Here is a 12275-nt window from a genome sequence, read left to right on the forward strand (position 1 = left end):
GACTATTCATAACAACGACAATTTAATGTTTACCAAAAAAGAAAAAAGAATTGGATATTGCTTGATATCAACTCTCGTTATCTAATTTAAACAGTAATAAGAAGATATCGCCAAGTTATCCAGCCCGCACTTGTTATGAAAGAAGTAAAATAACAAAAATACCGAGCTTAAGGTATATTTATAAACTGAGAGTCACTCAGCAAATGGCAAAATCAAAATTTAAAGCTAAAACACATCAACCGAATGGATGACAACTGTCATAATCCTGGCTTGGTATAGGCATTTTCCTATGTTTAAAAAAATGCTGGATCAATTCTCGTCTTATAGCTAGCTTAACCGCTCACGTGTTTGACAGCCGCATACAATTCTATTCTATTGACCACGATGTGTGAACAAAACAAAAAGACATAATAGGTAAAAATGTCAAAAATAAGAATACATCAGTCAACATTGTGTTTTAATCTTAAAAACTATATAAACCAAAAATATGTCAACAAAGAAAAAAAAGTGCATATTGACAAAGCACCTCACCAAAATCGAAGGACAAGAATTACAAAACTCGTAACAGCACACTAACACAATGACAGGATGTATAAGTACCGAGCCACGTCAAATGGATATTAAAAATGAGATTAAACAGTAAATTTAATTTTATACAAAGACAATGTGGCGCATTCGATTGTTGAGCCTGCCTTTCGTTTCGTCGACCAAAAAAAAAAACCTTATGAAAGAAGCTGATTTGTCAATAGGAATATTTCTCCTGTAACTGGAATTTAAAAATGTTTATATTATTACATTGATATCTTATAAAAAGTGGTTAATTTTAATAAAAACTTCCTTTGTTGTAATGGCTACGATGGAAAAGGAAACGAACTGCATCTATATTTGTACGAGAACGTATTGGTAAAACTATTAATATAGAATGATATAAATCTGTATAATTGAATATAATAGTTTTCTGCCAAGTGATTATTACCTATATATATTGGTTTAGATACTTAGAATTTTTAAGGATACATGAGAAACCGAGGTTAAAGTACAAAACAGGAAGTCTACCTGGTCTATAACAAATTTGGAATGAGTTCATTTACACTGTTCTAATTTAAACTATCAAGAAATTTTCAACGGAATATCAAATATTTGTTTGTTTGAAACTATTATACGTATTAACCAATTTATATTTCAGTTCTTTATCTAACAATGGAAACCTCAAACAAGAATCGTTCACTTGTTTTTTCTGACTGTATGCATCATTGTTTGGTTTGTGGAATTTTGTAACAGAAAAATAATATGGTATGTGGATTTTTTTGTAATGATGCAAGAATCGTTTTCAATAAATAAAGGCAACAGTATACCTGTTCAAAACTCATAAATCCATGGACAAAAACAAAATCAGGGTTACAAACTAAAACCGAGGGAAACGCATAAATATAAGAGGAGAACAAGCACAACACTGAAATGTAACAATAAAAGAGATGGATGAAAATAGTTCAGTAATAATCATATTTGGTCACAAGAGCGCAACTATGTGTTTGCATTCAACCGGCAAGGTTTTTTTTTTTTTAGATATTACTCATAATAATAAAACAAAAACACTTTAGGCTGCTGATTGGATGTACTGATTTGTACTTGTTTTATTTAAATGCTTCTCTATTTTGGTTTGAAAATAATGAAAAATAATTACTTTTTTAATTTACAATGTGTAGAAGATTTTTTATTAGTTGTTTTTATTATAGGATTAAACACATTTTTTCTAGAGGTTATTGATGTGTAAACCGGGACGGTTAACTCACAAACTGAATAAAAGTCCGAATAAATAGCCATTCAAAATGAACTTTTCCAACATTTGCCGTATAATCATAAAAAAAATCTGTAATAAGTGCTGACATCTATAGTCTTAGGAACTGTTACCTTTATTTCCAAATTTGTTTATTCTTCAAGAATGCGTTATAACTGATTGCGCTCTTGTAACCATATATAAGGTTTAAACATTCAACCTATCAGTTTAGGAAAAAAACTGATGCGGTAACCAAATAAAAAAATACATGATGTGTTATAATGTCCGGTTAACGCGTTTCCTATGCATTGTATACCGACAGTTCTGTCTCATTGCAAAAAGAATAACTACAATTATAATCATCATTTATGCTCAAATAAAAGTTGATTGAGTCGTTTTTTAACTCCATCAAGGGACACTTATAGTATCAAAAGTCAGCCTATCTAAAATAAATTGATTACTAACGAAGACCACGCGTATTTTTATAAACAAACGCAATTCCGCGTTCAAGAATAATTTGAATAAAAATAATACAAGAAAATCCTTTCCTAACAGCACGATACAAAACAATAAGTGAAGAACGAAAAACAAATATGATAAAGAGCAACAAACAACATTACAGGCTCCTGACATTGGACAGGCACATATAGAATGTAGAGGCGTTAAACTAGTTTGAAGGCACAAACCCTCCCCTAAACTGTGACAGAGGTGTAACAGTACAAAATAAGAACTATAAAAAATCAGTTAAAAAGGCTTAGCCTATCAGACGGATACAAATAAAAATACATCTAACAAAAACACAGAGGGGATTTGGCAGGGTACGCAAACTACTTCTAGTAGTTTGGACTACTGCAAACTATAACTTGAGCCAAAAAGAACGCAAATTAACAAAAAAATGTTCGATACAGCACAGGTAAGGGATGAAATATCTTTCGATATTGAAGATAAGACGACCCGTTCATATATATAAAATTCCGTCTGGTGTTACCTTTTACATCGATCTGACAAATATTTCAAACAAATATTGTTGTTTGATTGACATTATTTCCTATTAAAACAGGGTTTTTGTCATCACCTCCTGTCAGGCCCTTACGCAGTCCTACAGAGAGACAGCTAGATAAAAAAAAAATCAAAACAAAACAAAACATAGCAAAATAGCAAGAGACCTGTAAAATCCGGGGTTAAACCAAACGGACAAGGCAATTACAGGTTCAGCTGCAAATACTGAATTGTTTTCCTCAGCACAGTAACATAGAAGCAATATAAAGCAACATTCAAGTGTTACATAGAAAGCTCATGTGTGATCTTACCTCTTCCACTTACAAGCTGCAAATGTTGGCAAAACAAGAACAGAAAAGAAACTCAAACTACCTTATAAACAATATCATAAGACACCTCTTAAGAATAAGCCATTCTTTTAAAAATGTCTCCTTTGTAATTATAATCAAAACCAAAACATAAACGGTCAACAAAAAAAGGAGAAATGTATTTCGGATGCACCAGTTTGAACTAATTGACGCAATAAGAGAGATGAGTAACAGTTTTACAATATAAAAATGCATTTTAAACGGCATTAAAGTTACAAAGCACACACATCTGTACATATGAACTGTACGATAAGCTACAAAAAAAATCATATCAGCCAGCTTCTGATTAAATCTGAATAAATGCTTCCGCCTGACGAAGTGAATTTGTCTGATAAAATATTGCATGCATTTGTATTTATATTTGAGCGGGTGTCGTGGTTAGAACTTCTGTCTTAACAAGCAAGCGGCATGGTTGTCGAAGGATGTATTAAATAGATTTATGAGTTTGACTCTCTCTTTGGTATCCCTCGTCCCTCTTTTGAAACGTTTGTTTAAATATTACAATAAAAAAGAGAAATAAGCTCTGTCAGTTATTGGGCATTCCAACTACTATGACTAGCTGTTATCTCTAAATAATTATATTAGATGTATATTTCATTATAATACGTTATTTTGATTGGCTAGCTGCACATCTGGCGTTATTCCTTAACCAATTGCATTACACAATAAAATTTATCATTCATGATGACACGAGGTCTCACAATAAAGTGCACAGGTGAATTAAATAACAACTTGATAAAAATCGTGTTTTCATGAAAAAAATGTAATTATAAGTATTGAATGCTTTTGTTTGTAACTTCAGAGGGTTATTAAAACGTTGACCGTGCGCACATTATGAGAATAAAGCGCTTACGCGCTTCATACAAAATGTACTCCGATCAACGCTTTTACACCCCCAATGAATGAACAAAAAGATGCATTCAATTCTTAAAACAACGATGCAGGCAATCGAGATGTGCTGTTGACCACCACTGACAAAATAAATATGTAGTGACAACATCATTTATGAGACATGTTAACGGTCCCAATATCAACTTCTTATCAAGTCGTGGAACGCCATGGCAGATATATGTTTCCTTATAATTGAAATGCCAAAGAAGCGACTGTATGAAAAACATTTAAAGCCCAACAGTTTAAACCGCATTGCAAATAAACACTGTAATGAACGGAAAAGCAGCAAAATTAGATGGTTCAAACCCGTGCTCAAAACATGCCCAACAAAACGCGTTGGTTTATGCTTAGTTACAGGCATACATTAGTGGGATTCTTGTCTCTTTGACACATTCTCAATTGTATTGCCCTCGTGGGTGATACATCCATTGGTAAGGGGAACATTAATGTTTCATTTCATTCATCATGATTTTAACATTATCAATGACGTAATAAATTAAACTTTTGAAAACAAACCATTTTAAGACAATGACGTAATGAATGAAATTTATGTTTATAAACATTTATGTTACATTCAATCATGCTACAAACGTGGCATATTTAGTAATGAAAATTAAAAATGAAATATCTAGTGTTAAGTTTGAAAGTCTGTCAGACTGAGTGTATTAAGATATTTCACAAGATTGTATCAATACCAATGGGACAATTATAAAACATATCATTTTATTTTTAAGGAAAATAACAACGCTGTATGTTTTTCTAATTGTAGATGCTTGAAAGACGAGAACGATTGAAAAATACTCAAGGTAATGTTTTTGTCCTATATCTTATTTAATCTGATGTCAGCTTTTAATTGAATAATTGAAAACTTGTTTTTCTTTGTAAATATTAGGTCTCAGAACATAGTTATGTCTTAACATCCGCTCTTTTTATTTCTATGTTTTTTTTCCTTTTCTTTGTAGATATTTTTCTTTCTGAATCTGTATGTAAATGCAACAGTCACTGGGGTAAATCTGATGACCGTAACTGCATTCACGGTCATCCCAAGATGTCAGCTGAAAAAATAGGTCAGTATTTTTATTGTCTATTAAGGTGTTTCTACATCATTTTCTTTACAAAGCATACCTTGATACGATGTAAATTTATAAAAGATTCACACGGAAGTCGCAAATATCTACCAAGGAACGTGTATAAAACGGGAATTTGGATTTGAAAACTTCGCTAGGATGACCGTAAATCGTAATCAAGATGACCGTTACAGGATTAGCGATTCATAACTAGGCTGACCGTAATTGGTTAAAAGGTGACCGTAAATTGTTAAGGATGACCGTAATTTATAAAGAATGACTAAATTTAAAAGGATGACCGTCAATTGAAAGAAATATCCATATTTGTATGCATTGTTTTTTTTGAGTTTGTCGCAATAGGGGCTTGGTTAGTTCTTTTTAAGTAGTTTTGATTTTAGAGACAATAGACACTGCAAACAATAGGTGATTTTAACTGTGTAACTGAGTGGACCGTATCAAATGAAACTCGTATGTCTGTTTATTTTGCTATCTTCTGCATATTTAAAAAAAATGCAACTAAAAAACCAGGTAAGTTAGTTTTTTTTCTCAAACATAGACTTTATATAACTTTTACATATCTAAAGGTCCTGCCATGCTTTGGCGTTTATGTACCCTTCTGTAGCCATTTTTGTACGAATTTTTTTAAACATCAATTATATCAAAACTACAGATATAATGAATAATAGATACAGTCCATTTTAAACATATACTTGATGCAAAGCATTATTATTTACTGTTGCATTGCATTTAATTGAAAAAGAGTACTTTGTGGCAAATTAACCCAGATTTTTATAGAAAATTCACAGCCTTTAATAAAGAGATTTTTGTTATAAAATTTGAAACATAGATTACTCACTTGCTTTTCTATGATGTGCTAGTGTTTATTTTTTTTTTAAAGTTCTAACCAACCTGTAAATTTCAAAATAGCTCGTGCAGAGTAACTAAAGTCGAGCGCACCCAAAAAGCTGTACTTGATTTGGTCCATGTTTTTATTTGTTCTAACTAATAACTAAATTAATAAACTTGTTTTAAGGAAATCAATGCTAGCACTGCATGCAATAATCCTATATCTATCGGTCATCAAATTGCCAAATATGATAGAACAAGGATAAAGGCTGTGGAATTTCTATAAAATTACATATGTTTAGCATTGAAGCAACACAAGGCAGGTGCGGATCCAGGATTTTGGAAAGGGGGGGGGGGGCGAAGTTTTTAACCAATGTTTTTTGGGCTAAAAACATAAAATATAAAAGTGTTATATGCACTTTTTAAACGGTTCCTGGCGTGGGGTATGTATATTTTAATGTTGCTGTAAAGTGTAAGGGTTGCACATTTTTGATTCTGTATGCAGTATGGGCTTTGCTCATTGTTGAAGGCCGTACGGTGACCTATAGTTGTTAATGTCTGTGTCATTTTGGTCTTTTGTGGATAGTTGTCTCATTGACAATCATACCACATCTTCTTTTTTATATCTTCCTTTTAACTGTCTATCATAAAATGTTTGGTTGATATATGTTTCACCCAACAAATTTAAGGGAAGGGAGGGATTCAAAATCAACCAAAGGCTACGAATGAGTTTGTAATGACAGCGAATTTATGAATGACGGTCGACAAATAGAGACATTAAAGGCTCCATCCAGTAGGCAGGTTGCAGTCTGGTCTTGAAAAGTATTCAATATATCAGTTCGGCGAAACAGACATTCAAACGCTCGGTCCCCAAAAATACGCCCGTTTTTTTATTCATCATGTTCATTTAATGCTATATTATTCTGTTGGAAATTTTCGTTTCTAATAGCAAAAAAGTGGACAAGATTTTTTTTTTAATCCAGATACGACCAGAATTGTTGTTTAAGGCAAACATTCGATTCAAATATCTCAGACTGCCTCCTCAAACAAATGGTTCGCACTTTAAATCTATCTCGAGCGTATACTTACTGGAGATTATTACACAGCTACGTTATTTTGAAATAAGCTGGGGCGTTTGCGGTTAAACATAATTTAGGTAAGTTTTATTGCTGTGGCACTTTTTCATGAGAGTGTAACAGAGTAAACCTTTCTGTTTGGTGGAATTGTGAAATAGAAGTCAATACGGTCTTGCTCAATCCTGTATCGCTTTGAAGGTGTCGTGATTGTTATGCTAAGCCTATGCAATGTGTTTCTGTTAAATTTGAATTTCAAATCGACTGGGCGGCGTTTTTTCGAGGAACTGGTAACACCACCATAGCGAATCACATGTTTTGATGCGACTGTCATACAAGTTATAGGCTAAGCGCTAAGAAAACAGGTTCAATTCGCCATTTTCTACATTGCTGGTACCAAGTCAGGAATATGACAGATGTTGTCCAATCGCATGCTGTGTTTTATAATTTGATTTTGCCATTTGATATAATGGACTTTCCGTTTTGCATTTTCCTCGGAGTTCAGGATTTTTGTGATTTTACTTTTGACACAATCATTAAATACCAGCGAAAAATATCTTTATAAGTAAAGAATTGTCGCATAAAGATTAGATTCACGGGAAATGGCAATGGTCACGAAGTCTAGTAGTCTGATTAATCATTTAAAAAAAAAAAAAAAAAAAATGTCCAAGCAAAGGGTACGCCCTCTACGCCCCCTCTGGATCCGCCACTGCAAGGGTACATAATCCTTAATACGTTCCTAGATGCATCAGTTTGTCTGTTCTCTTAATAGATATGTGTGTGTAAAAACGGCCATATTTTTTCAAATCCCTCAGATGAACCTTTAACAGTAATTGAGCCCATCCCAGTGTATGGTTCCAGAGGAGCAGAATAAAATCTTGATTTGTCTACATTAGATGAGGTGAACTTGCAAGTGGAAAATGGATAACACATGTACGTATCTGAAATTAAAAAAACCCATTTGCAATGATAGTTGAAACGATATAATATAAAAGGGCCATTTGACTGTACATCCATTGTCTTTTTGGCATTTTTAAAAAGCTGTATTTATTATATAAAGTTAATAGGAATCTCAGAAATAAAAAAAATCTTTTGGCTTGTAGTTGGATGCTACATATGACGAACCATGTATTTGAAGCACGTCTTATTTTTGTCTATATATATACCTTTATGATAATGGTGTCTTATAAATACGTCTTACACCAACACGATTAATTATTTGATACAAAAAAAGTAATACAAATACGGATATTTCTTAGAAATGACGGTTATACTATGAAAGTTACGGTCATCCTTTCGAAATTACGGTCATCATTTCACCAATCACGGTCATCCTTATTATATGTTACGGTCATCTTGAAAATATTTTAAAGATGATTTACGGTCATCTTAGCGAATTTTTCAAATCCAATTTCCCGTTCTATACATGTTCCTCGGTAGAGATTTGTGACTTCCGTGTGAATCTTTTATAAATTAACATCGTACCAATGTATGCTTTGTGAAGAAAATGATGTAGAAACACCTTAACTGACAATACAAATACTGACCTAATTTTTCGTCCGACATCTTGGGATGACCGTGAATGCAGTTACGGTCATCAGCTTTACCCCAGTGAACAGTTCAAGTGATGCACGTATCATTAAAAGATCAAAGAGGCCTTCTGTTCATCTGATTGCAGGCGTACAACCAATAACAGGTGGTCGTAAGTGTTTGTCATTTAAAGACATGTCAATAAAGCATAAACGTGGAATTTCAATCTTGTAGCTATGTTTCTACGTCGGAACTAAAGACATTTATTCTAAAAACAGTTGTTGGCATGACACGGGTTATGTTCTTCTCATATATGTTATGATGGTATGTTACTAAACCCCTAACAGGAAGGATTGTGCCTGATGTTCATATGATGAAATCATAATCTTTCAGTCAGTTTAATTGAAGTCTGGAGCTGGCATGTCAGTTAACTGCTAGTAGTCTGTTGTTATTTATGTATTATTGTCATTTTGTTTATTTTCTTTGGTTACATCTTCTGACATCAGACTCGGACTTCTCTTGAACTGAATTTTAATGTGCGTATTGTTATGCGTTTATTTTTCTACATTGGTTAGAGGTATAGGGGAGGGTTGAGATCTCACAAACATGTTTAACCCCGCCGCATTTTTGCGCCTGTCCCAAGTCAGGAGCCTCTGGCCTTTGTTAGTCTTGTATTATTTTTATATTAGTTTCTTGTGTACAATTTGGAAATTAGTATGGCGTTCATTATCACTGAACTAGTATATATTTGTTTAGGGGCCAGCTGAAGGACGCCTCCGGGTGCGGGAATTTCTCGCTACATTGAAGACCTGTTGGTGACCTTCTGCTGTTGTTTTTTATTTGGTCGGGTTGTTGTCTCTTTGACACATTCCCCATTTCCATTCTCAATTTTATTCTATTTAATAACTTTAAATTATAAATTAAAATTATAAATAAAAAAAAATCGAATCGCGTTTCTGTCATACTCATCAAGGGGAACTATCATAGGGGTTATTATATGTATGAATACACCAGATGATGTACATTCAAAAGACATCCAAAATTTGTTGAAAACCTGCTTAGGGTTAATTTTGCCTATTTAATCTTATACATTTTTGTCAACAAAAAGCGTTTCATTAAAACATGCATTTTTTGTTTACAAAACTGGATTATATCCAACTGACAATACTCACCCCGTTATATTAGTAAAACAAAATAAATCAAAAAGATTAACAAAACATTGATGTGTAGGTATCTATACTACAAATATATCGAGGAACAATGAGCCGGTATGACGTAAAACGACGAATAAAAGAATGCAACTTTACATATAATTATTAAACGGCCTTGGTGACCGAGTGGTCTAATTGATTACTACTGCCATCACTAGCCAGTCAAGTCAACACTGAGGTTTTGAGTAAACCCCGCTTTTGCGGGTGCACTCGACTCCAACGTAAATTGACTAGGATGGTCAGTTTTCATATCGAAGGTCGGTGGTTTTCTCCTGGCACTCCGGCTTCCTACTCCACTAATAAAAACTTGTTACCAAACACAGAAAATTATAGATCATATACATTGCAACTAATAAAGGACAATTGTTTTGTAAAACAATTTAATCATTCCAGGCTCTTATGTTTTCCCAATGAATAATATCACCAATAAGTAATGAGTTCCAGGTGAAATGCTATACCGATATCAATATTATATATCATAATTATGTAATTTCCGGTTGTTGTTACCTATTACTCTAAATCCCTCCTCGATTAGGTGAATTTAATTTTTTTTCAGAAGATGTTTTATATCTATGTTACACTATAGTACAATAATTACATTAGATGTATGTGTCATTATGATACTTAAATCTGATAGGCTAACTGCACATTACGTGTTATTCCTTAAACATTTGCATCATTCAATAAAACGTTTCATTCATGATAACACGTGGTCCCACAATAAAGTGCACAGGTGAGTTAAATAAAAAAAATTATAAAATTCGTGTTTTCATGATCATATCTAATTAATGTAATTATAAGTATTGAATGCTTCTTGTTGTAACTTCATAGGGTTGTAAAAGCGCTTCATACAAAATGTACTTCGGTCAACGCTTTTACACCCCAATGAAGTTACAAAAAGAAGCATTCAATTCTTAAATAATTAGCAAGCCGCTTAATTAGTTAAAAACAAATTATTTGATAGCGAGTTTTTGTTGTCAGAAAATTAAACCAGTACGAATTCAAAGAAGTAAAATCACAAAAATACAGAATTTAAGTAAAATTCAAGACGTGAAGTCTTTCAGGAAATAGACTTTGAAGAGTTGTAAGCAGGGAAGCTGTGCACCTCGCAATTAACATGACCGTATCAGATGACAATACGAAAACTAAAAATGCAGGCTAAAAATAATACATATGTGCTTAAATTAAGACAAATATCTCGATACCACGGACCCGCGATGTCGCCAGTGTGTTCTAGTTATGCATACAACAGAATTCAATTTTTTTTCAATGTAAGAGTCTCATGTTTAGAACATGACTGTATGAATTGTAATTGAGTTTGTAAATGTCATTCTCTTCAGATGAAGTATGTCACACCACAACTTATTTGACATTACATGGACTTTGGCCATTAATAAATTTAATGTTTTATTTATTTACAGATAAATCTCCATTTACAGTTGGTAACTGGGTTTCGCAAGGACCTACATCTCACACAAATGACATTCTTGTCGACGACAGCCGAATGTTCATCAACACATCGGGTCTTTATTTTGTATACAGCCAGATATTTTTCAGTGATCTTTATAAAGGTCAAGCACTATCAAACAAATCACACACTTTCTACCATTATGTTTATCGGTTCAACCATATTTATCCAAACGATGGCCAAGAGCTGCTCCTAAAAAGTGTTCGCACAGAATGTTGGGCAAAAAGTAAATTCTTTGGTGATTACACAAGTTACACTGCTGGAGTTTTTAGGCTCAATGTGGGTGATCAAATTTTCGTAAAGGTATCTCAAATCAGATTGATGTCAAGAGATAGACAAGCGTCGTTTTTCGGGGTTGCTTTGATGTATCCGTAATAATAGCACAATAACATACTTATGTTCTGTATTGATGTACGACATATTTCGCTTTTGATATGATATATAATAAGCTATATATCTTTTCATTGTTTTCTACTGTTTGTTGTTTATTTTACAGCGGAATAGTAACGTTGCCTTTATTTGTTGTAAATTTGTTAACCAATAAACAAAAGATTCATGTTCTTGCTGTGTTTTCTCCGTAGTTCGTCTTGACTAAGTAACTATTAATAAACTTGACATGGTTATCTTTCTTTGATTCCTTATCGTTACTTCATTATTGGTGATCATAGATAGCATTAATATCATATACTAAAGGCTCTCTTTTCTTTCAACTTATTAATCAATTCTACTGATAACAATGTAACAGCGCAAACGGTCGACATATTATGTCAAAGAGATATATGTGTTACTGTATTCGATAATTACGCAAAAACCATGAACATACTTCAAACCGCGATATGTTGTTTTAGACACAATTAAGTTAAGTATTGCACTGCCAAACCTAATACATGTAGTATGAAAAAAATGACTTTAATAAAGGAGCAAGAACGGATGCGTAGACAGTTTTAATTAATGTCCTGCACATTCACTAGCTTATTTATAAAACCCTACAGAAGACTTTTAAAAAACACACAAACTACCTGAAGAAAAATATTTCAAAGCTGAA

The 12275-nt window shown here is 33.0% G+C and overlaps 1 long non-coding RNA gene across 1 annotated transcript; it reads left to right on the forward strand.

Moving 5' to 3' along the window:
* Window positions 1–1114: 1114 nt before the first annotated feature.
* On the forward strand, window positions 1115–11853 carry LOC139499915 (uncharacterized). The gene is made up of 3 exons (XR_011658268.1): window positions 1115–1293; window positions 4805–4841; window positions 11184–11853. It is a non-coding gene; the product is annotated as an uncharacterized lncRNA (long non-coding RNA).
* The last annotated feature ends 422 nt before the right edge of the window (window positions 11854–12275 follow it).

Source organism: Mytilus edulis, chromosome 13 (genome assembly GCF_963676685.1).
Source record: "Mytilus edulis chromosome 13, xbMytEdul2.2, whole genome shotgun sequence".
Taxonomy (NCBI): domain Eukaryota; kingdom Metazoa; phylum Mollusca; class Bivalvia; order Mytilida; family Mytilidae; genus Mytilus; species Mytilus edulis.